The 25,058-nt window shown below is 42.6% G+C and overlaps 1 protein-coding gene across 17 annotated transcripts in view; it reads right to left on the bottom strand.

The window, feature by feature from the left end:
• Kiaa1217 (KIAA1217 ortholog) overlaps nucleotides 1–25,058 on the bottom strand; it is a 441,371-nt gene that overhangs the window by 67,266 nt on the left and 349,047 nt on the right. The window contains exon 1 of one of the 17 annotated variants that reach the window (XM_029536061.1): nucleotides 18,158–18,481. The exons of 15 other annotated variants lie outside the window; for them this stretch is intronic. The gene's annotated coding sequence lies outside the window, so the exon portion shown is untranslated. Of the gene's footprint in view, nucleotides 1–2,369; nucleotides 2,587–18,157; nucleotides 18,482–25,058 lie in introns of those variants that run through there. One more of the 17 variants, XM_029536062.1, reaches the window with a different exon arrangement.

Raw genomic sequence — 25,058 nt, 5'->3', positions numbered from 1 at the left:
TCCTGGAACTCACTCTGTAGACCAGGCTGGCCTTGAACTCAGAAATCCGCCTGCCTCTGCCTCCTGAGTGCTGGGATTAAAGGCGTGTGCCACCATGACCCAGCTTCTGTTTTCCTTTCTTTCTTATCAAGCTCTAGGAAACATCTAGATTTTGGGAGTCCCAGCCCAATCGGACACAGTAGAAATATCCATCTTTCTGTTAAGAGAGTAAAAAGAGGACAAGATTCTAAACAGCAGAGAACTGTTAAATAAATTCACAGAATGAAAGAAAAATGTAAATTAACTTAAATTAATAAAAACATAGACATATATCTTTTAAAACAGCAGAGGTATTCAAGCAAGAATTTAAAAACCATGTTTTATGATATGAAAAGGCATAGTTAAGAGTTATACTTTACAAGTATATTTTAAAATAAAATACCAAAAAAAAAAAAAAAACTGATTAGAAAACAAAAATCATTAAAGTTCTGGTGGCATGTATGGATATATTCTGAAAGAATAAATCAATTAAGAATAGTTCTGATACATTATGCTGTGCATTCATATGAAGAATGTGGATGTCAGTCAAAATACTGAAGAGTCAACATCTGTCTTGGTCCAGGTACTCATCGGTACAGAGTCTCTATGAGTGAGGATGGATCCGAGCGATAGCCATGAGCATCACACATACCTGCTGACCATGCTGGTTAGCACCCCTGCCTTTTCCAGTTCAAAATAATTTTGCCATAGTCCAATGGGGCCACTGAATGAACTACTGAGTTAGCCACTGAACATTAAATTATGACAGAACAGTTAATCCGAGGTTGAATGGTACATCAGTACCAGTGGTGTAGAAGTCAGAAGTCTCTGGCAAAATGCTCATGTTGCTTTGCCATGCTATGTCTGATTTCCTAAGACTGGGCTTTAAAAAGCTCCCTGATCATTTCACCCTCTGCTCTAGATAGAGCCCCGAGAGAGAATGACATGATAATCCCATTAAGCCCTGGGGAAACATGGATTTCAGATCTACAAGAACAAACCCTTAATATGAGATAACTCCAGTTTATGCAGTAAATGTTCTAGTTCAGCAAAAGGTACCTCACTCCGGATACAGTAGAAGGCTTGGGAAATGAGAAAGGAACCTTATGTTAATTTGTAAAACCTATTCTCTAATGACCTTACAAGATGCTTGTTTGATTGGCTGCAGGGCAACTAAGCAATAATACTTTGTAATTTAGAGCGGCCTCAGCTGCTTAAGCTAGTGCCCTTCTTGTGACTGTACCTGCCTCGTTTCAGGCATCTACAGTTTTATTTGGTTGCAATTTTTAATCGTCTTGCTGACAAAGACCTGACGTTAAATATGTATGAGCTTTCCTTATACTAATGCCCATGGTCAGGCCTAGCGGAAAAGCAGACTAACATTCTATGGTAAGATAAGCAAGACACAGCGCACACAGGACAACAGTTGATCATTTGAGCCTCTGACTTTTCCACCCATCTCTGAGGCTTCTCCTGTATCTCATTCCACTTGCTAAGTTAAAAGTAGTTATGCACGTCATTGCAGCTTTCTCTTCTGAAAACTTAACATGGCTAGCTTTATGTAAACATCATCTCTTTGTCTTACAAAAATAAAAAGAGGACCTACACACACAGTAAGATCTTTCAACTCCCTAATCAGAATTTTCTCTCAAGTATTTTTATTGATCTGCATAGACTCAGGTACAAAAAATGTTCAACCACCCTGCAATGTATAAGCCGGGCTATTCTTCCTTGTTTGTTTTACCTTGCCTTTGTCTTTTCCTCTTCCCACTATTATCCAAATCCCTATTGTGTCATGCCTGTTTGAGTCGTTCTGGTGCAGGTAACCAGGGAGGCGGTTTACACAGGCTCATCACCAAGGTGGCGAATAGCAAGTTGCTGTTCTCCTCACAACGCCCCATTCTTCCATCAAACCAGAAAATACTGAAGGTCAGTACAAATTACATTTGAATTAGGCAGCTGTACATACAGCAGTATTTTATTTCCCCCAGAATTCTAAGGCAAGGCAAGTGTTATTTAGCTGGAAATTTCTTGAAAATAAGATAAGAACTGTAAGTAAGATAAAACTGTAAACCTAGTGTGGAAAAAAAAAGTTCATTTAACTTCTTTTGTGGAAACGTAATCAAGTCCCTTTCTGAAGCACTTACAACACATATGGACACGCTTTGTGGGGAGGGAATAGTATGCTCAGATATTTACTCTATTTCAAGCCCCACCCTTCCAACTCTAGAATCTGTACGTGGCCTCCTCCATCAGACCACATAATGAAGTAACCCGAGAAAACAGAAAATCGAAAACAGAAAAGCTTCCTGAGAGGTCGTTTCCAACCTCAAAGAATTAAAGCCACTTACTTTTTGTTTGAGGAAATCACCTGTGTAGTTGCCGCCGTGAAGGAGCCCATTGGCTCTGCCTGGGGCTATGGGACTCCTTTGTTTGAGAGCCTCATCTGAATCCTCAGGCCCTCACATGGCAAAGCTGACAACTTCCCTTCTCCTCAGAGTCCAAATCACAAGGGCGCTCAGATACTAAAATGATCCCCGATGAAAGCCAGTTTGTTTTGACCCGGTCTTCAGAGTGAAGCTGCCACAGGCATGGATAAAAAAGTTGCCCTCTCAATGATAAGCCAATTTCCCCTCCCCTTGGAAATTAGTCACTGAATAACCTCAGCCCATATCCAACCACAGGCTACTGCGTGGGTGACTCAATCCTCCAACAATTGCTTACAGGGCAAGAGAGTAAGGAAGGCGCTCAGCTGCTGAGAGCCCTGGGTAAATGGATTAACAACAAACACTGTATTAGCAAATAGATTCTACTTAAAGCATAGAGGATCCTTAAAGCAGACCAACAGCCACCACCGGGGAGTGAAACCAACAGAAAACCCAGTGTGCCCGTTACCCTTGATAAAACTCTTGCAGGATTTTCCTGTTACGGGGAGAGAGTGTGTGTGTGTGTGTGTGTGTGTGTGTGTATGTGTGTGAGTGTGAGAGAGAGAGAGAGAGAGAGAGAGAGAGAGAGAGAGAGAGAGAGAGAGAGAGAACCGAAACTTCATTTGCTAGAATTTTGAAGTCTGGTTTATTGGCAAGTAAAGGCAACTCTTGTCTTCCCCATGTTCGTGCTACCTGAGGGGGAAGACGAGGGAGGGAAAAGAGCTAGTTTACTAATTAACCAGCCAGTTTTGTAACCAGGCCGAGCTCTGTCCTCTCCAGTGCAGGGCTAGCAACAACTATCATTCTGGAAAGCTAAGCTGAAATGAGGAGAGAAAGGCAAGACAAGCTGCAGCTGCAGCCGCTGCAAGAGGTCTGAGAAATGCAAGCAGCTCCTGGCTGCCCCACCCTAGGCACAAGGAAGGGAAAGCCGGAGGTTCTCCAGGAGCCTCCTCTGTGGATGGGCCGGAACTGCCTGACAGGACAAGAGGGTTTGTATCTACCAGAAGTGGCTTGCTGGAGGACAGGTGTCAACACCTGGCTAACAAAAGGTGAGCTAGGTAAAAGGTAAGGCTTCCCTGTATTGTCTCTGTGCCTCCAGGGACAATACAACACCCATCTGGGAATCCTGCAACAAGAAACCTCAGTCACTGGCTGCCCTTAAACCACACCCCAATACCACGCTCATGGCTGCCGGGACACTTAAAGAAAAACACAATACAGCGAAACCAAACATTTTCAAGAGGTTCTTCTTGCTGACCAAAAGAATTCTGTGACGTCTCTGAAGTCCAAAGGCATTGGACTTCATTGCAAGCTCACCCAAAGAACTGTTTACCACCACCAGTTGCTCGTGGTTATTAAGGGAGGGGGAAATTGGTTGCCCCAACACCACCGCCTTCCCAAGATGTCCCATTAGAAACTATGTTTTGATGACATGGCTGTAACAGATGCCATCTAAGAGGCTGGGAAAGAGGGGGAAGGATTTGATGTTTTAAATATGATCAGCACAGATTTGTCATCTTTCAGCAGGCTAAGCAAGCACACGCTCGGCTCCCAGGCATCTGGCACACATGTGGTAGGCTTTGTTGGGTCACAGGAGGGCTTACCAGGAAGGGGAACTTAGAGGCTGGCCTTCGTCATCAGTGAAGAGCCACATCCAGCCCCACTATACCTCTAATGTTATTGTTTAATGGCACAGGGCACAGCACTGCTCTTTGAGTGACTTCTACAATGTCTTCCTTGTTCCAAGGGGCTGTCCTCAAGAGTAACAGGGGCCATGCTATTCTCACTGCCAAAAGAGAAGTGAGACACCACCCCCCACCCCACCCCACCCCTGGTGCTCTTTGGTTGAGTGAAGCATGCCATAATAAACGTATTATTTCATGACAGCCACCTTAGAGGTGGTGGCTTCTGGTGACCCTGCTAACCATGTGAGTCAGTGAGAGGCAGTCTGGCCTCCCTCTCTGGTCTCCTCCCCCTGTCACTTCAGGAACATATCCTTTCACTTTCAAAGTGCTCCAGGGCCCTCTCTTCTGCATAGCACATTCGAGACTTCTTCATAACTGGGGTAATATCAGTGTCAGGAGTTTGAAAGGCAGCCCAATCCTGCGGTAAATCAGGATGAGTTGAATGCCCTCTAGTAAGCAGGAAGTTGATTGGAGAGGGGTTTGCTCTCCAAGGCTCTTGCTGCACAAGCCCACTGAGGGAGTAGCCCTCTCCAGAGGATGGCTCAACTCCTTCCTACTAGTCCAAGTACAATCAACTGGAGACATCTGTACTCAGGTTGCATCTGTAGGCTGTTCCCAGTGTTGTTGACCTTGGGACAAACAGCTTTTGTCAGATTCCTATTCTATCCCCTCTGCTTTTGATGGACTGCAAGTCAGGTGGAAGTAACTTATTTCTTTTGGGTCAGCATTAAGGAAAGCCTTGCCAGTAAATATCCAGTATTACCTCAGTAGGAAATAATGTTTATTCTTTGGGAAGGCCAATGGTATTGTAAAATTTACTCCTAATTCCTCTTTTCATTCATCATCAATTTAAGGAACATGTATGCAAAAAGAAACTCATGTGCCTACAGACATAAAAGGAAGTGATCATTATGTTGGAAAAATTTCAAATTCATCTTGCTTACACTGTTAAAATGGCAAGGATGGTCATTTGTAAGGTCTTATTAATTTATTAATGTTTCATTTGCTCATAAATGGACTGTCTCCCAGACATGAGACAGACAGGCTGTTGCCAAAATTATTGGATTCTCAGTAAAGAGATGATCCAGTCAGTGGTTAGTTTATGGCTATATTTAACATGGGTGTTATTCCCAGAAATAGTTTGACATAAAGAACTCTAGTTGAAGCATATACTCCTACTACCAGATGTAGGAGACCAGCCCTGCGCCCAGGAGTGATTAAAGATGCTTGGGCTGGGGCAGAATAAAAATATAATATTAAGCACATCATCTAACTTCCAAGTCATAATCAGGGACAGGGCAGAGCTGAAGGGCAGATAAAAGAAAAACTCCCCTCTTTCATGGACACTTGATCTACTGGGCTGTTCCCCGTGTTATCATGAGCCAAGGACAACTCCTTTTGTATTTTCAATAGGCACAGTTGGTAAAATCATATCTTCTTACCAGCATTTGCAACCGATGGAACAAACAACTCCTCCACATCAGTGAGTGCACATGCTTCTGCATGGACAAAGGTCTTTTATTCTTGAACTTCTTTTAGGACTTCTAGATTCATTGCTAGTATGTGCTCAGCTCAGTGGCTGTCACTATTTCCTTTGAATATCAGCTATTGGAATGCCTATTTAATTATTAACATATACCTTAAATGTATAATATATTGCATTATTAACTTATTTTTATTGTAAAAAGAATTTTAAATGTGCTCGAGCAGATATATATGAAAATCAGCAGTTCTGCACTATCCAAAGTGCTTTCAGTTATGATTTTATTTTATGGGCCCCAGAACTTGGTGAGACACAGAGGGCATGTACTACTGTCCTGCTTGGCTAGGGAATGACATGTGAGAAGCTAAAAAATTTGTCCAATATCATGTAGCAAGTATATAACTTGTAGCATGTAGTAACCATGTGGTAACTAGTAGCACCTTAGTGACATACTCGTATGGAGGGGATAGGTTCCAACACCGTAACTAGATGCCTAAACCTGCAGATGGTATAGAACATTAAATATACTACACTGTCCTTTACACATGCCCCAAAGTGATCAATAACAGTCACACCTTTGGGATAATTATAAGCATCAACTGTAATAAAAGCTACTTGGAACTTATGAATTGATTATTTCTTAAATTTCTATTGATTAATTTTAGATAAACCTAGATTGATCTTAGGAGGGCTGAAATTATGGGAAGAGAAACTGGACACAAATATTATATATGGATATACATATATGTGTATATACAGAGATAACAGATTATTTGTGCACTAAAATATCTGGGATGTTTCAGATTAAACTCTCTGAGCATCATGACTCTAGCTTCGCTCATGGTGCTTCTTGAAGGACTATAACACTCAAGAGTTAACCACTTCATCTCTCAGAAATTCACTAACCAGTGACAGAGGAACAGATCTCTTCTCTGAACTTTATGCTATGTTCGAAGGAATTTAGATGCCATAGCAAATAGCGTTAGGATGATTGCAACAGTGTGAGAACTAAGACATGTGCATATTTCAGCTTGATGACATGGCAAGTCTAAACTTACCAGATGAGTTCATAATGATTTATATAGAATTGTAATCACTACAACTATAGATTATAGAGACAGAGTTTTTAGGGCCCATTAGAGAAAAATTATGGTAGTTATATGGATGAATGACAGAACTTGGAAACCAAATGGACACTTAGCAACCCCACCTCCCATCCTTGAGGGATGTGTGCTGGTTCCATTACTGCTTAGCTGAACGAACATAACACATGGTGAGCTCCATCACAGAGCCCATTTTAAACAGTCTGCTGTGGGTGATGGAAGGTGCTTTGCTGTGCAATCATTTTTATCCATAACTGACCACTAGCTAATGTGTCAGGAGAAGAAAGGATTGTATAAGAGACAAGCCCCTGGAGAGAACAATGGAAGACAATAATTGATAAGTCTCCAAATCTAAACTCCCAGCCAATAAATGTGAATCAACAGGAGAGTTTCATACCAAAACATCCCTCATAGCAATTACTTCTGGTTTAAAAGGGTCTCCTTTTCTGTTCTTGAAAGGAGCTCCCAGTGTCAGACACTGCTGTGGGCATCCACGGTAGAGGATACTTCTAGAGAAGAATGACAATAGATACTGTGCTACAATGGGAAAAGTGATACTTTCTCAGGTTTTTCAAAGACATTTCCAATTTTGTATTTGTAATGAATATGCCCTTGAGACCCTATCTTGTTCCTTGGCTTTAGTTGGAGCCCGAGACAGAACATACAAAAACACCTGAGAAGTATTTGGATCAGATTATTATTCCTGAATGGTCTCTAAGTGTGTCTCTTAAAACTCAGTGTAGACAGTCAGGCAAGATGTCTCAGCAGGTAGAAACACTTGTCCCATAAGCCTCATAACCTGAGATCAATCCCTAGAACTCATGGTAGAAGGAGTGAAGCAATTCACAGAAGTTATCCTCAATCTCCACCTGTAAGCTCTATCATGCACATGCCTGTATGCAGGTGCTCATGTGCTGTGTGCACCCACATAACAAAAAAAAAAAAAAAAAAAGCAATGTAGAATGATGGAGGGCAATCAACCATCATCACTTTTGAATGAATCACTGAATCTGCATTCTAGTCCAGGAATTAACATGAGCTTCATAATCTTTAAATAAGATTTCCTGTAATGCCCTCTCTAAAAATATGATTCTATAAATTCATGTTTATTGAGTAGCTACAATCTGTGGTAAATCCAGGGTTATAACTGATGATGGAGAAGAAATTTATTAAGACATAATCCTCACCAGGCATAGTAGTGGCACAAGACTTTGATCCCAGTCCTTAGGAGGTCGAGGCAGGCAGATCTCTAAGCTCAAGGACAGTCTGGTCTATATAATGAGTTCCAGACCAGCCAGAGCCACATAGTGAGACCCTGTCTAAAACAAAACAACAAAACGGGACATACTCCTCACCTTTGAGGAAGGCATAATTTAGAAGAGAAAGTTAAATATGCATTAACCACTTAAACAAGTACCATAGAGAAATCCTCTCAGAACCCTCAGACTGCGAGTCTTTTGATATTAAGCTTTGGGGAGCAATCACAATCACCTATGATTTCTCTATTAGGAAATATATTCATAACGGGAGAGGTTGCACATAGGAACAGAAAGTAATGTTTTTAGAGATTTCTTATTTGACCATTGCCTTCCAGACTTATCCTGTTAAGTTCCTAATTATTCCTATCATGACTATCATATCCATGTTCCAGATGAACAAACTGACCCAGAACTTCAAGTGTCTGTTCCAAAGGAAAATGCCAGGTTGTGAGATCCCTGAACACTCTTGGAGTTCAGCATCAGAAATCAGTACGTGGCTCTCACCTTAGAAGGCTCTGAGGTTGAGTATTATTTTGGTGCAAAATCAAGTGCAGAGATATCTGAACAAAGTCATCTCTGCTGCCTGTTCCAAGAGCCAGAAGAGAAGGGTAAACAAAGGAGACCATACCCACACCATCTAAAAATGCTTGGAAAGTCTTGGAAACACTGACTCCAGGACATCCGTGAACCTCCAGAAAGTGCTCCATTTCAAAGCAATACCTTTGTGTTTTCAGTTCAAATATCAAGTTAGCCAGCCAGTGAGCATGGCTCAGATATCTGAGCTGGTCAGCAAAACCACTGCCTTGCCTTATTTGGATAAATAACAGCCTCAAAGACAACCAGTTTGGGAGTCATACATGCCCTGAGGCTAAGCTTGGCAGCATCTCTGCCCAAGTCTTGCCTGGCCCTGCTCTGCCTTGCCCTGCTCCAGCAGATGGAGGACTTGAACCAGCTATCACCATCCCTTCTCAACCAGGCTTACCCTGATAGGAAATATCCCCACCACTGTGCATTAGCTCTGCTTCCTGGTGTTCCAAGAGTATGCAGCCAGAAGCGTGGGCATCCCGCTCCCAGGTGAAGCTTTGCATTCCACAACCAAGGAAGTTATAAGGAACTGAATGGAGAGTTAGCAGCTCAGCGACTACCTGGAGAGATGTCATGCTCCATGTGACAAAAGGGCCACATCGGGGACAGAGGGAGAGACTGTCTAGGTGTTCTTGCCAGATTCTGTCCCCCAAAAAGAAAGAATCTGGGCCCATTTGTAGTAAGGCATATGAAGCAACAAAGGCTTAGTGATCTAAGGAGCATTTTTCAAAGTCCCTAACTAGAACCAAGAGCATCTCATTCACTTCAAAGATGAACAAACGCCAGGATGAAGCAAATAACATTTGTTTTCCCACTGCTCAAACCAACATTCAGTTTCTGCTTCTTTTCAACGTGTGTGTGTGTGTGTGTGTGTGTGTGTGTTTGCCTGTGCATGCACACACACATGCATGCACATATTTTTTTCACTTTAATTTCTTCCCTTTTCTCAAAATCAGCATTGGGTAATTTCTCCCAAGGATAGGAACACATGGGTTAACAAATAGAGGGAGTTTTTCAAAATCAGGATACTGAGACATTGGCTCTGTGTTGTCGATCTCCTTTCTAGTTTATTGCCATATGTGATTAGTTCCCTACCATCCCCTTTTCAATTTTTTGAAGAGTTTAATCAACTTAAGCAATTGTTGCCCCTCCCTCATGGTGCTCAAAGAAGGAGGCAGAGTGTGGTAGGAAAGCCCCGAGTTCTAGATAAATAGGCTTGGTTTCTCCTAGGAATTTCTTCTCCATAGTTTTCCAAACTTGACCATAGCCCTGACAGCGAGTTTTCCCACGTCTCTAATTGTGTTGCCAAGTTTTTCCAGAAATGCCTCCTGTGCTATTCTCCTGGGGCCATGGCTATTAAATGAATTAAATCACTGCTACATTAGCTGGGGTATAGAAATAAATGAAAAATTATCTTTAATACCATCAACAAATATTCATGGGTTCACTACTGAATTGTGAGGCAAGACAAAGTGAATAAAATGGAAATATCCACTTGAAAATATTTATAGGAGGATGAAGAAAATGGTCCATTCTATTGGCAAAACAGAAGAATTCATGAATGAATGGCAATTTTGAATGTAGGCAATGTACTTTCTGTAGCACAGTGGTTCTCAACCTGTGGGTCATGATCCCTTGGGGGTTGCTTATCAGATATTTATATTATGATTCACAACAGTAGCAAAATTATTCTTATGAAGTATTAATGAGATAATTTTGTTGTTAGAGGCCACCACATCATAAGGGTCGCAGCATTAGGAAGGTTGAGAACCACACTATCCTAAAGACTGTATCTCTGAGGAGGAAAGTTCAAGTATATGCCATGGATTTACACTTACAAAGATATAAGAAAACACTCTTGCTTAGGTCAGTGAGATGGCTTATCAGGTAAAGATGCTGACAGCGCCTGACAACCTGAGTTCAATCCTGGAGATCCATGTGGTAGAAGAAAAGAACCAACTCCTCTGAGTTTTACTCTGCTCTCACATGTGCGCGCATGTGTGTGTGTGTGTGTGTGTGTACATGTGAAAAGAGAACTTGTTACTTAAAAATAAGAGAGGATTTTCCTCCCTTACTCCCACTCTCAAATTCATGGATGTTTTGAATCTAGACCACGCTGTGCAGAAGACTGTCAGTTACTGTTCTGTGGCTGTGCTAAACATCATGGCCAATAGCAATTTAAGGAAGAGAGTTTATTTTGGCTTATGGTTCAAAATGGATAAGAACCTACAAAGGCAAGGCAGCACAACAGCACGGGAGGCATGTCAGCAGGAACGAGAAGCTGAGAGGCCATTTGTCTTTACAGCAAGCATGAACAGAGCGCAAACTAAAGGTAGTGAGAGGCTTTATACTGTCATAGCTTACCCCCAATGTCATACGTCCTTCAGTCAGTGTGATCACACCTTCTAAACCTCCCCAAACAGTGCACCAAGTGGGGCCTAAGTACTCACAGGAGCTTATGGGGGACATTTCTCATTCAAACCACCACAGACTCTCATGTCCAACCAGTACAACAAGCAAACTCAAATGTCAACAATTTCTAGTAAGTTATTAGTAAATAAGTAATGATCTACATTTCTGCTTTGGATCCTTCTTTTTCCCTTTCTATCTTACCAGCCATGAAAATCATCTTTAAATCCTCAAAGGTCCATGTGTTGAAGGTGTGGTCAACAGTTGGTGGACAGAATCACTGAAAGGGAATTGTTACCCAAGGGCTCTGACTTCCTCAGTGCCTTTTGAGTCATCGATTTGTGGGTGTAAAATCCAATGGCATTATTGGAAAGGGTGGATACCTTCAGCGATGCTCGCATTTTACATTGGTTGCTAGGGTTGTGTCCTCGAGGGTTATGGGTTTCTCTGAACTCCTTCCTCCACTGTTGTCTGCTTCATATTTTCCTTCCACTAAGTGAACAGCTCTCTTCTACCACAGCCTCTGGCAGAATGTCTTTTTTGACAACAAGCACAGACACAATGGAGTTAGCTGGCCATGGACAAAAACTCTGAAAATATGAGCTAGATTAAATCTTCTCTTCTGTTTCTCTAGAGCTCTGTCATAGTAGTGGAACCAATACCCACACCATTGGCTTCCTGATGTTGTTAAGGATAGTTGGGTCAGTTAATTCAAGGTAATTTGGATATTCTCAGAATTTTCTCAGTTATTCCCAGCCCATCTTTTGGCCTGTCATACATTCACATTGGTAACAGACATCTGGGTACCTTTGCAGTTTTCTTGACCAAAAACTATTGCTCAAAATTAAACTTAGGAGAGTGATCAAAGTTCACTGTAGACATGTGTGACAATGCCATGGTGAAGCCCACTGTGCAGTGCATATGATGCTGGCTGCATTTATGTATTAATTATTGGTTTTATGTATAGCAAAAAATATAGATCCCAAAGAAAATGAGCATGTTTTATCACTGGACACCTGTGGTTAAGTTGGCTTTGCACATACACTCTCTCTACGAATACTTAAAATATAAAGATACATTTGGCAGGGAATGGTGGCAGCAGTTTGCGATCCCAGCCACTCAGGCCGCTGAGGCAGAAGATTTAAAGTTCAAGGTCTCCCTGTGCTACAAAGTGAGTTAAAGGACAGCCTGGCAACTCTGTCTCAAAATAAAACGTGAAGCAGACTGGGAGCATCGCTAAGAGGAGCAGTGACCATGTGGCACGTAGAAGACCCTGGATTCAATCCACAGCACTGTGAAAACCGAATTTTTCACGAGGTCAATATATATATATATATAAAATCTTTTAATAAAAATTGTGACTCACAGTTGCACATTTGACTCATTTTTATGCCCCAGCCACAAGGTGATAGAGAATAGAAACTTGCTAGGATTTTTCTAAAAGTCTTCAGATCATTGTTATGAATAATAAAAATACAGAAAAATTTTAAAACAACATATTTCAGTCCTAAGATGGCTACATTAACATAATTATAGCTTTGGTTGCCAATAACGCCACATTTCTCATTTTTATGAGAATACAGAGGTTCTCTTAGATCACAAGCTAAAGGCTCCTTGGTCTAAATATACACAGTGAAATCTTCAGCAGATTTCTGAAGCAATGAGGTCTGACTTAGTAGCTATCTGGTTGAGCAAATTACTCTGTAGTGGGGCAGATCCTTTTTCCTTCTTGTTTTGTGGTTAAACAGCTGCTAGGAAATATATTTTTAGATCTGCTTTTAAAGGAAAGCAAAAAAACGTTATCTACTTTGTAGAGATGTGTCTAGAATGTTCTTTCACCCTCAACTACATGGTGCCAACCATCTTCAGAATGTTGTAATCAATGTCTGTCCTTGGAAGTAAGTGCAAGACACAGGTCGGTATGCTCATCTTAAACACAGGCATCCAGCTCTGATCACATAGGGTGGTGTTCCATGAGAAACACACATTAATGTCCAGACATGCTATAGAAATTTTCCATTGTGGGTGTGTCTTGCCTTCCTACTCGCTAGGGCTGTTTGGCAGATCTTCCTCTATTGAGGGCAAATGAGAAGTAATGGGTTCAAAGGGTGAAAATGACCAGGCAAACCATGACTTCTGATGTCACAGGAAAAGGAAGGGGGGAAAACCCAACAATGAAATCAAGTACATGTGTGGACCTAGCAAATGGCTCTAGCATATTGTCCCTGCTGTCGGATGTGGCGTGACTCAGTGCTACTTTTTCAGTGACTTAAATGAAGCCCTGGAAATTCACGCCTTTTATTAAGAGAGGCCTGAAGGAAATATATCCACACAAAACGACTTCATGAATGCCTCCTCTTTGTGGGGAATAACATGCTGGGACCTTGAGAACTCTTCAGATGGAATTAGGCTTTTGGCAACAAAACGATTCATTCTTTTCAGCTGTATATAATCCGTAATAATTAGACCTTCCATGAGCCCCAGCTTAGACTTTGCCCCAAAGGCTTAACCCATGGGATTAACTCTGTGCATTTGTAAGACAGGCCCTAAACCCACTCTAGCCAAACTATCCACCACTCATTTAACAATTTCCTTTAAGTTGGCTTTAAACTGACCTTTAACTACTTTAGTGTGACCAAAACAACAACACTCATTAGCTCCTAGGCCAGGCATAGGCCAACAGAGGATGCATATCGAGACCCCCACCCATCTCAAAACCACAAAGACAGTGGGTGGGGGAGGGGTGGGGATGGACAGAGAGTGAGGGAAGGGGAGGGGAAGGGAATGTGTGGAAAGAGGTGGGGGAAGGACTGAGGGAGAGAGTACTAGGAGACTGAACTGAATTGGGGGGGTTGGGGTAGAGCATCTCTGGGAAGAGCTAAAAACCCAGGACAATGGAAACTCCCAGGAATCTATGAGGGCGACCCTAGCTAAGACTACTAGCAATGGGGGATAAGGGTCTTGAATCATCCACTTCCTGTAAACAGGCAAGACTTCTTCTAATGGAGGGACTGTGATACCAATCCAGCCACAAAACCTTAGACCCACAATTTGTCCTGCCTACAAGATGTGCAGGGGTAAAAAATGGAGCAGAATATGAGGGAAAGGCCAACCAATCACTGGCCCAGCTTGAAGAAGCCAGAGAGGCCGAGGACACCACAAGAAAACCTACAGAGTCAACTAACCTGGGCCCATAGAGGCGCACAGAGACTGAGCCTCCAACCGGAGAGCGTGCATGGGATGAACCTAGGCCCTCTGCACATATGTAGGAGTTATGCAGCTGGGTCATCATGTGGGACTCCTAAAGCAGGAGCAGGGTCTATCTCAGACTACACTGCCTGCCTTTGGATCCCTTCCCCCTACCGGGCCTGCCTTGTCTAGCCACAATAGGAGAAGATGCACCTCGTCTATTGCAACTTGGTAATGTCAAGGCTGGCAGATATTAGGGAAGAAGGGGAGGAGCAGGAGCGAGGACAGGAGAGGGAGAGACTGGGAGGAGAAGACTGAGGGGGAAGTTAAGATCAGAGTGCAAAGTAAATAAATAATCAAAAAAAAAAAAAAAAAAAAAAAAAAAAAAAAAAAAAACCTGGGCTGGTGAGATGGCTCAGTGGGTAAGAGCACCCAACTGCTCTTCCGAAGGTCCGGAGTTCAAATCCCAGCAACTACATGGTGGCTCATAACCATCCGTAACAAGATCCGTCGCCCTCTCCTGGAGTGTCTGAAGACAGCTACAGTGTACTTACATATAATAAAGAAATAAATCTTTAAAAAAAAAAAAAAACCTATAAAACTAAATGGATGCAAAGCCCCCTTTCCCATGTGTCACCTAAAAAGCAGAGAGGTGCAAGTGGTCATGGTGGCCAGTGCCTTTAATTCCAGCATGAGGGAGGCAGAGGCAGGCACATCTCTGTGAGTTCGAGGCCAGCCTGGTCTACAGAGTCAGTCTGGGACAGCCAGGGCTACACAGAGAAACCCTGCCTCAAAAAACTCAAACCAAAACCAACCAATCAACCAACCAAACAAACAAAAAAGCAGAGGTACAAGGGAAAGACAGCTTTGTATAGTTTGGGGGTAGAACACACACACACACCAGCAGGCCAGACCTGCTGCCACAGAGAAACTGAACATCGAAGACACCATGGCAATGCTTCATCACTTTGTTAAGCTAATATTCTCAGTTTCATTCAAAGGATCTCATAATTTGAAGCAGCTGCCATTTCTCACTTGACTTGATGACCTACTACCCTTCCATAAAAATACAGGATAATCTAAATTTGGTTAGTTCAAAAATCTATTTTTGGTACAGGCCCATGTTTTTCCAATTAATGTATCCTAGCTCTGACAGGATTTCTGGTTCACTTTTAGTAAGATAATCAAGAAGGGAGATGTGAGCTGCTTTCTGGAGAATAAAAGAAGACACGTACACTAGCCACAGCCATGAATGGCTTCAAGAAGTCATTATAGTCTTCCCAAACCCACCAAGAAACAAACTGGAAAGCTGGGTATGGTGGCTTACTGTCCTCATAGACACCTGAAAATAATGTGTGAAGTTGAAGAAAACCTTGGGTACAGAGTAACCTCGAGGCAAGCGTGTGCTGCAAGAATACCCGTTTCTCTCTCTGTCTGTCACTGTCTCTGCATGCCTGTCTGTCTATCTCTGTCTTCTATCTGTCTCTCTGTCTCTGTCTCACACACACACACACACACACACACACACACACACACTCCAGATGACACCCAGAGGGATGAGAATAAAAGCCAAGGCCAGCATAATACGGCCCCAAATCGGGTTAATGGGTTTTCTGGGATCGCTAGTCTGCTCTTGCCTTATATGTCATCCCTTCTCTGGTCTGTAAACCTGAACAAATCTCTCCAACCATGCTCAGCCTCTTGGATTTGAACTTCCAGGTGAATAGTTTATAAAAGTTGATGTCTAAGTCCAAAAATTTCAAATTAGTCAGGCTTAGTCACCAAGGGAAGGATCACCAACCATCTAAAGGTGTATTTCCTCAAAAGCAGACAGAACATTTCTTGCTCCTGCAAATTATGTACAAGCAAAGAAGCTGCTACACCATGGGGGGAAAGCACAGAGGAGAGAAATGTCACTGTAGGCGACATGGACCTTACAAACACATTATTAACACATCATTCTCTCTATGCTCAAATTTATATGAAAATAACACTCACCTGAGATGTTTTGGGAAAGGCACAAAAAATGGTCAGCCTGCCTCTGAACAGGACACCAGACCTTGGAAGCCTGGGCCGATATAGGAAGGTACAATCTGGCACAGTCTAGACAGCCCTGGTGGAAACCCACAAAGAACAAGGAATAGTGGAGGAGTAGCCAGGGAACAACCTGTGGGAAGGAGGTGTGTGGCCAGAAGACAGGGATGCATGTGCCTGGTCAAAGGTCACTTCTGCTAACATCAGAGAAAGGAGGTGTGGCTTGCATATGGGAAGCAGAAGGGTGTGGCAAAACCTCTCCAGCAAACAGTGACAGAGGCTAAGGATGGGTGGGGGCTGCTGAGCATCTGCAGGGAAACCAAGCAGCTTCCAGTGATATTTAGGTGGGATGGATCCTGGATTTCAAAGTAACAACAGCAAAATAGTATATATTAATTTACAGAAGGAGCTTAGCTTGGAAATATTCCTCTTTTGCTCTAACAGAGTTCAGGCTGCCTTACCCTGAAAGCCCATGTCACTGGAGCAGCTGTGTCCAGGTGAGAACTTTGCATAACAAATCACTAGGTATTTTCTGCGGCAGAGCTGACTTCTTCAGGAGGGACTAGGCAGAGCACTGGAGAATGCTAAGGCAAAGCCTGCAGCCCTGACTTCAGAACCTCCCCCTTCAATATTCTTTAGTAAAAACTCAGCTCCATTACCAAACTCACAGATATACTCTCTGCTCTTTCCTCCCCTCCCCTGCAACTTAGCATTTGTGGAAAAGAAACAGTAGAAGCCAGCAACAGGAACAGCCATTCATCTGATGCTGACTGCCCTCACCTTAACTTGGAACCTGGTCCTGGGGTAAACAAAACATCAGCATGAAATAGTTTCAGGCTTTAAAGGTTCTCAATTTACAAAACACCAAACAAACAAGAGACTGCCCCCCCCCCCAAACAACAAGAACAACAAAACCTTCCACAGCGCAAGAGAATATTGACACTGAGTAAGTATGACAGTTTCTCTATTCCCAGTGGAAACTGTCTGCACTGAAACGCTCAGGGACTGGTGAGGCCATGCAGCGTCACACACAGACAGAAAAGCCCGAGTTTAAATCTCAACTCTGTTGTTTACTACTGTGTGATCTTGTTACTTTAATCTCTCTCAGTATTTATACCACATGGCTACTATGTTGACTATATGAAATGGTATATGGAATGAGGATCATACTGGATAACAATGTCATGCATAAATAATCTATAAGGTGGGATCAAAACATTCCAGTATAGAGCAGATCCATGGAGGTTTGTGTTCCTTTAAGAGGAAGCTGACGAGCTTAAGGGGCATGTCCCACATGAAATTCATTTTAAAGTATTCCATAACATGATGTCACGTAGAACCTCTGTTGCAGGTAAACATGATTTCTGTCAACGGCTTCCAGGTAATCATTAAACACCACATAACAGGCTGTTTAAAAACTAGATACTTATTCAACATTCCTTCCTCAAGCTTAAACTGATATCTTATTAAAGAATTTAAGAAGAATTTGCCAGGAAAAACTTCCCCAGAATGCTATAAGCCACACACAGCTTTCTCTAGTTTCTCTTCCATTCTTGCCACTGATCTCAGAACTGAATGAAAAACAACATCTTTAAGAAAATACTGAAGACTGTCACAAAGCCATAAACAAAAGAGCCCTGTTCAAGCAAACTGCACGGACCCCTCGAAACCTTTGCTAAACTACAAGGTTAAACAGAAACAGGCTCGCAGATTATGGATCTGTAGATCAGAGACAGTCCCAGTGGAATCAAAAGGGGATCTTTTAAAACAGAGCAATTCCAATAACAATGAGATCACTTTCAAAGCAGCACACAAGAAGTTCCTACAAAACCTCTAACTCCAGTTGCTCACTGGAGTGAATACATTAAACAGATTGCAAGGGAGAAAAGAATACAATCTGTGCAGGAGCTGGGACAGAGGAGTCTGGAAGGATTGCAGCCTGTCTAAAAGGCAGATCAGATCTTACCTTGCATCTTCCGTGGTCTGTTCTTTCCTAGAAGAAACTTTGTAGACTCGCAGAGACCTCAGAACCACCCATCTGTCGGATGCTTCCAGCTCTGTCTGTCTTCATGGGACTAAATGCTAGGCTTTGCTTTCTTACAGAAGGAAGCCTTTAGTTAAAACATGTGGTTTAAAGGAGCAATAGCCACCCTTGTTAAAACTATTTCACGGACATTCAGAGGTATTGCTTCTCTCCGAGAGTTAAGGCTGCAGGAATGCATTTTCCCTGTTCCGGAAATCAGCCTAACGAAAACCAATGCTGAGCAAACGAGAAACGTTTCTTCCCTGTGTGCTGTCTGGCAGAAACTGCAGCCAGATCAAGGAAACACGTGATGTTTATAAATACAATATGGCTCATGTTGTCATAACCTCTCAATGACAAAAAAAAAAAAAAAAAAAAGCGTGTAAAAAAAAGGCAAGTGGCCATGTGGCAGGGAAGATGGGATCTGTGCCCCTTGAAAGCTGCCTATCTGATGTGCATGTAGCCCTCCTGCATCGGAAAAAAATGAAGGTCGGAGAGCACAGTGGGGAGAAGTGGGGGACAGACCCTGTGCAGGCTGGCTTGTCACTGCAGTAAGAGAAAAGCCTCATCATCTGTGACATGCCATCCTAGAGACACAGGTGGACAGGGTATCCTGGAGCTCCCTGATCATAACCAGGACCCACAGTGTTCCCTGACAAGGACAGAATGAGGGGCTAGTTCCACAGTCTGGTGCTGATGAGAAAGAAAAACAACAGATGTTGACCTCGGAGTGGAGTTTCTGATCTCCTGGTTGGCCAGGTCTGGAAGCAGTGGCTACAACATCTGTTTTGTTTACTGTTACAACTTCAGGACCCACAGCCAGCATGGTTGGTGGACAGAGCTGGTTCCAGAGCTCTGGGGGGAGAAAGATCTGTGATATTTTATAACAGTGGGGTGATGCTCACTTTTGTAAAATCACAATGCTTAGTTTAAAGGCAAATTTTGTTTTTAGGAATTATGCACACAACAATATGTGGTTTCCTATTCAGGTTTGTTTACTGGAAAGCTAGGTTACTTTCTAACGAAGGTGAGTCAACTCCTGGAACTCCCTGTTTTAAGGGGGATAAAGACTGACAAATGTGCATTTCCCACCATCTCTTGCTGCATCTGAGAAAGCCAGACTTTCCCCCCCCCCCCATACAGTTATTTTCATCTTAAACTCCAGGGAAAATAACCATTGTCATATTCCAGTGATGGCATGGAGATGACAAGAAGGTAAGCAGGCATTATTGCTTCTCACTGGGAATGGGCTGAAAACCACCAACAGCCTCATTTGCAGACCATTGTATTGACCTTAGTAGATAAAGCATTACCAGGACGCTCGATAGGAAAATGCTGACCTAAGTAATATTTTCCATAACTGCATTTAGTGAGGGTCTATGCAGAATGAGATACTGAGAGCCACAGGGAGTCTGAAGATGAATAAAACAGGAACTTGGTCTCTGAGGAGTGGAGTGTTCAGAAGACTGTCGGTAACTACAGCCCAGGCAAGAAAGAAGAGCATCAGTAACTACAGCCTAGGCACGAGAGAGGAGCATGCAAACAGGATGGGGTAAAGGGGTATCCATGGAAGTTGTAAGAAAAAACAGTGATGTGGAAACGGAAGGGAATGAAAGGTTTGGTGATAAAGAAAGTCACTCCGGAGCTAGGTCTTCAGGAAATGACAGCTCACAGATATGGAAATGACCCACAGCCACTGATGATGGAGACCAAGACCTGGCTCTGCATCCAGTTCCATCTCTAACTGTGTGCTTCTAGATGGGCTGACTAACTAGTTTCTCCTGTGTGTGTGTGTGTGTGTGTGTGTGTGTGTGTGTGTGCACAGGTTTCTCTCTCAGGGTATGAAAATCAAATAGGAGTGAATACAATCAAAATACTGAACAAGGTGCCAGGTGCAGAGTCAGCAAATCATGACCATGAGTTTCTAATACCACTGCCACTGAACAGGTAGAAGGACTGGATGATTTGTGCAGAGTCCACTAACAAAGGAACAAAGTAAGGGGTATGTTTTCTGATGCTTCCATGTCTGTGGTATTCTCTTCTTCCATTCCTACAGTGTCATCTGAGTCCTCCCAAATCCAAAACTTTCATCTCAACCAGAGCAGCCTGGTAATCTCTTCTTCATCCTCCCTGTGCAATCCACCCACCCTCCCTCCCTCCCTCCCTCCCTCCTTCCACCTTTGTTTCTTTGTGCTGTGATTGTCTTTTGTGTCATCATCAGAGAACAGGTAGGGATAAAGGAAAAGAAGAAGATGCCATGGAGTAGATATGCAACTGTGTTAAGAAACAAATGAATGAGCCAGGCAGTGGTGGCACACACCTTTAGTCCCAACACTTGGGAGGCAGAGGCAGGCGGATTTCTGAGTTCAAGGCCAGCCTGTTCTACAGAGTGAGTCCAGGACAAACAGGGCTACACAGAGAAACCCTGTCTCAAAAAACAAAACAAAACAAATAAGAAAGAAATGAACAAATGAATGAGATATTATTTTCTGTGTTTTGACATTTTACTAGGAATAACATTTCACAACTTGTAAAATGTATATATAAATATGAAGGAAGGAAAGCCTGGGCCGAGTACACAGAAGCGGGAAGAAGCAGGCTCAGATCTGGTATCTGGTACCTGCCAGCTGCGTGAGCTGAGGAAAGGTTTCTTTGACCTCTGGTTTAGCATCTGAGAACACTGGAGTCAGCACACCTATTTTACAGAGCTATTGACTTGAAACCTAGTTAAAATATAAAGTACTTTCTCATGCTGCTTACTCTACAAACACAGGAAAGTCTGTGATTTGATATCAGGAACAATGGCAACCATAAAACACTATTTATGTCCGCATAGATTCTGCAGAGGAACTAATAACACTCACATGAATTATTATAATTCTGTAAGAAAAAAATAAAAGGCAAGTGGAATATCTGACAAGAGGAAGAAGAAAAACAGTGACATTAAAGAGGGAGACCAGGAACAATGCCAGCACACAAACTCCAGCCTGCAAATGCCTGCACTCTTGCTGTGGGTGGGCCACAAATGTAATTCTAAGCTTTGGAATAGCAATACAAAGAAGGAAAATGATCATGTACAAGGCTCCCAGTGTCCACATGATAAAAATAAACCAGGAGAAGGGAACTATTCTTGGGAATGAGACTGGGGATATTTTTACAGCGGGTCTTCACCAAGGATGGAAAATGAACATCACAGCATCTGTAGCACCGTAGCACTTCTTGTCCTGGGCCACACCCGCACTCCACACTCACTGCCCCTGCAGATGCCACACTGGCTTTCAGGGAGATATGGAGGAGAGTGTGTTATGATCTGTGCCTTTAAAAGACATACCATCTGTGGGATAAAGTGAACATGACCCAAAGGACTGGAACAGGACAAGAATGTGTCCGCTTGCCCCTGAAAGAGCATTCAGAAGCTTTGCATGATAAGCAGTCTTTCATTTAAGTTCTAAAAGCAGTTCTTAATTTTAATTCCTTTTTTTAAAAAAAGATTTATTTATTATAATGTGGGTATACTGTAGCTGTCTTCAGACACCCCAGAAGAAGAGGGCATTAGATCTCATTATGGACAGTTGTGAACCACCATATGGTTGCTGGGATTTGAACTCAGGACCTTTGGAAGAACAGTGTTCTTAACCACTGAGCCATCTCTCCAGCCCAATTTTAATTACTTCTAAAATATTTTACTGTGGGAACTTTAAAACATTAAAAAGAAGGAAAAACGTAATGGAATCCTATTACTGTTTTAAGTTTTTTAATGCTGATTTCTCTACTTTTTTCTTCCATTATAGGAGTGGTTTTAAAGAAAACGCCATTCACCGTGTCATTTAACATGTAGGTACTTTAGTAAGCTTCATTGTTGTAAGCCAGCCTGTTACTGTAGCCCACACAGTTGCCAGTTATCCCTTACTATCTTCTGTCAAAACTTTCCAGACAGCTTTGAAGCTGCCTGACAGTTGGCTCATGGTCTTTTGGATGGACACCCAGCCTCGAAGCACAGCCTAAAAACCTGGAGCACCTCTGAGCTTTCACATGCTGGTAGTTTAGAGGAAGGAATGAGAAGGTGGTACTTCAGTGTGTAAGAGGAGAAGATTTAGTCCATTTTGTGTTGCTAGAGCAAAATATATGAGGGTTGCATTTTTTTTTTCTGGGGTGCAGGTTGCTGTTGGCCCCAACCCTCATTCTGTTGGCTAGGACATCCAGATAGCATGGTGCAGGTGAATGGTGAGGGAAACCCTGTTAAAACAGTATGGCAAAGGAGCAGAGAGGGTATTGATCATGTAACAAAGGTGCTGAGCATGAAAGTGGCCTCACGTGACTCTGATAACCATGGCTGCCATAACTGACGTGTTTAGGAACTAAATGGGGGAGCCAATCACTTCTCACTAGACCTCTAATAATCCACCTCTCATGACCATGACACTGCAGGTCCCATTTCTGATACAAAGGCCTTTAGTGAATACACTCAAACCATAGCAGGCAGACATGTGGAGACGTTGCGTCCCTCCAGATACCAGGAACAGGAAACACTTGACATGGGAAGAACAGAGGGGCTGTGAAATGTGAGCACTGCATGTAAAGCACTGGAAGTGAGCCAAGCACCGTGGCCAGCATGCTAGCTAGCTTCCTGCTCACTAGCACTCCGTTCCTTTAGCTAAGCAACTACTTAACAAAAACAAGTCTTTGTCAGTGATGCAGATATGGACTTACACCAATGTCTGATTCAAAGTTTCGTCTTAAGGATTAAATGAAATTGTACTTGCAAGTGCCTAATAAATGCTTACAAATTAGCATTTACAGAAAATTTAATACAGGCAATGCTAAGGAGTTATAACAGAAAGGTCTACTGAATAAGGGAAGCTAGGGTGTGTTTAGATGTAGGCAAAGAATTTAGCCATGGTGTGGAATGGAAGCCATTGGTTTCTAAGGAGACCCTTCTTTGGTGTCAAACACAAAGCTCAAATAGAAAACAACTGGAAAGCAACAACTGACTTGGGTATTGGTGGTTAATTCTGGGGAGTGTGTCCTAAATGCAAATCTAGCCGTTGTCTGCACTCAAGTAAAAGATTAAACATAGATGAGTAAGATCCACAATAGGCAGAAAGCATTTCACAATGACAGCAGAGAATCCTGGGAAATGATATTGATGTACACAACAAATAGAGAAGCCCCAAATCATAAGATAACCATCAGGATTAGTGAACAGGAAGCCAAAAGTCCCCTTTGAGAGTCCCAAAACAGAATGGGTGATGACTGAGGTACATATAACTTGTGAATAAGCACACATAAGTTATTCAGAAGGACCTGACCCATTTGATGGGGCCACTGCCCTGGGAATTAAATTATCAAACCTACTTGATGTAAGGAACAAAAACCATGTGACTAAATTAGATTGAGGTGCTGTACACCCATGTGGAAAGAATCAGCAGGTTCAGAAGTCCAGTTAGGTATGTTCAGTTCTAGCAAAGAACAAGTCTCATTAGAGAGCCCTCAGCAATGCTCAGCTACATGTTAATGGAGCAAATAGATGCCTACTTCCCCACCAACACAAATTCCATGTACACTCAGAGGCCCATAATCTCAGAGTTAATACTTTGGTCTAACTTATTTCCTGGGCTACCCCATTCAATCATAAAAGCGCTCTGGAAGAACTGCCTGTAACCTGACATTTCTTCTGACTCAAAGGCAAGGTATTAAAATCCTTGTTTAAGGAAAATCTCAGAGGTCATTGCAGAATGCAAGCATTACTGCTACATCTTCTCTGCTTGTTTTAATTCATGTCTTTTTCATATGTATGTTTATTGGTAAGGAGTAACCACCCTTCATGTCTGGTCCACACTGTGTCTGGAGGCTGGTGAGTGAAGTCCAAGGACATCTGGGAAGCTGCTGTGTCTGATGCCAGTTGTAGGGACTTGGTCTGGTGCTGCTTCTGTTCAGATGCTAAATTCTGTACAAAGTGATGCTATATAACCTTGTTCTTCAAATTAATTAGCCATTGAAAGACTAAAGCCTGTGATTGAGCAGTAGACAGATGTGGATGAGTTTTCAGATACCAGGCTGGAGGTCATAGGAGAGATGGGAAAAGGTAACAGGACATGGAGGAAGAGTACAAAACTACCTCGTGAGGAGATGGACCATAAGCACATGGTCAGGAGAAACAGCAAGTGACAAGGGGCAATAGGCTGGAATATAAGTTAAAACAGGTTCAAATCCTGCCCAATCTAGGCTTACAGCTTGTAAATAAAATACTTGGATTGTGTGTGTTTTATATGAGCTAGTGAGAATTTCATTCCCGTTGCAGCATTCGCATGTTTATTACTGAACCCCTTCAAGGCCACACTCACAGTACCAACACACCAGAGGACACAGTGCACCTTGGCCTCCCATGCAGCTTGTTTTAGTCTACAATAGCAATTGATCCTTGCTCTGTTCCTTTCTGTTCTTCACCACAAACAGTGAAGTCTCACAGCTGGACCACAGGCAGGGCTTAGCAGAATGCCCAGCCCTCCCCTCGATGCAGCCCCACTCACTGGGAGAGAAGAAACAGCTCCAACTCTCAGAGCCTAAGGCTGAGCCTCTGAAAAGTTTCTAAAATCTGGGAATAGGGTCTCAGTTACAGGCTTCAGACATGATGTTTCTGAAAGAGCTTTTTATATTTCTTCTTTCTGAGTAATCTTCACTAAAATGCAAGGGCTTTTCTGCAAACTATGTTGCGAACGTTTGTTATCCCTCATTATAGGGCAATGGTTGAGTTCTCTCTCTCTCTCTTTCACACACACACACACACACACACACACACACACACACACACACACACACCTGGTATCTGAAGTATCTGTGAATA

The sequence above is a fragment of the Mus pahari genome, chromosome 3 (assembly GCF_900095145.1).
Source record: "Mus pahari chromosome 3, PAHARI_EIJ_v1.1, whole genome shotgun sequence".
Taxonomy (NCBI): Eukaryota; Metazoa; Chordata; class Mammalia; order Rodentia; family Muridae; genus Mus; species Mus pahari.
Note: the sequence above shows the minus strand (reverse complement) of the source record. Positions and strands in the feature narration are given on the sequence as shown.